This window comes from Chrysochloris asiatica, unplaced genomic scaffold (genome assembly GCF_000296735.1).
Source record: "Chrysochloris asiatica unplaced genomic scaffold, ChrAsi1.0 scaffold00274, whole genome shotgun sequence".
Lineage (NCBI taxonomy): Eukaryota > Metazoa > Chordata > Mammalia > Afrosoricida > Chrysochloridae > Chrysochloris > Chrysochloris asiatica.
The window spans coordinates 70,769-71,307 of NW_006408792.1; positions in this window are offsets into that span (position 1 = coordinate 70,769).

A 539-nucleotide genomic window follows, 5' to 3' on the forward strand; every position below is an offset into this window, starting at 1 on the left:
TTGACCCTTTGATCATGAGATAGTGTCCTTCTTTGTCTCTTATGCTGGTTCTTATCTTCAAATCTACTTTGTCGGAGATTAGTATCGCGACTCCTGCTTGTCTGTTGTTGCAGTTGGCTTTGTAAATTTTTTTTCATCCTTTAACTGTTAGTCTGTTTTTGTCTTTGTGTGTAAGGTGTGTCTCTTGCAGGCAACATATTGGTGGATCTTGTTTTCTTATCCATTCTGCCACTCTTTGTCTCTTCACTGGTGCATTCAATCCATTGACATTCAATGTAATTATCTATAAGTGTGAATTGATTGCTGTCATTATGTTACTTTTTTGGTGGTGCTGTTCGTTCTTTGGTTCTGCTTTCTTTCTTTTGCTGGCTTTATGTCCTTTGAGTTGTTTCTGGTTGGTTTTCTCCTAGTGTCTCTGTTTGGTTGTTCTGCTTGGGAATTCATTTTGTGATACATTGTGGAGTGTTAACTTTCTTTGGGGTTACCTTGTAGTCTACTAACTTTTCTCTGCATTTTGGATACTCCATTGTAACCTGTAA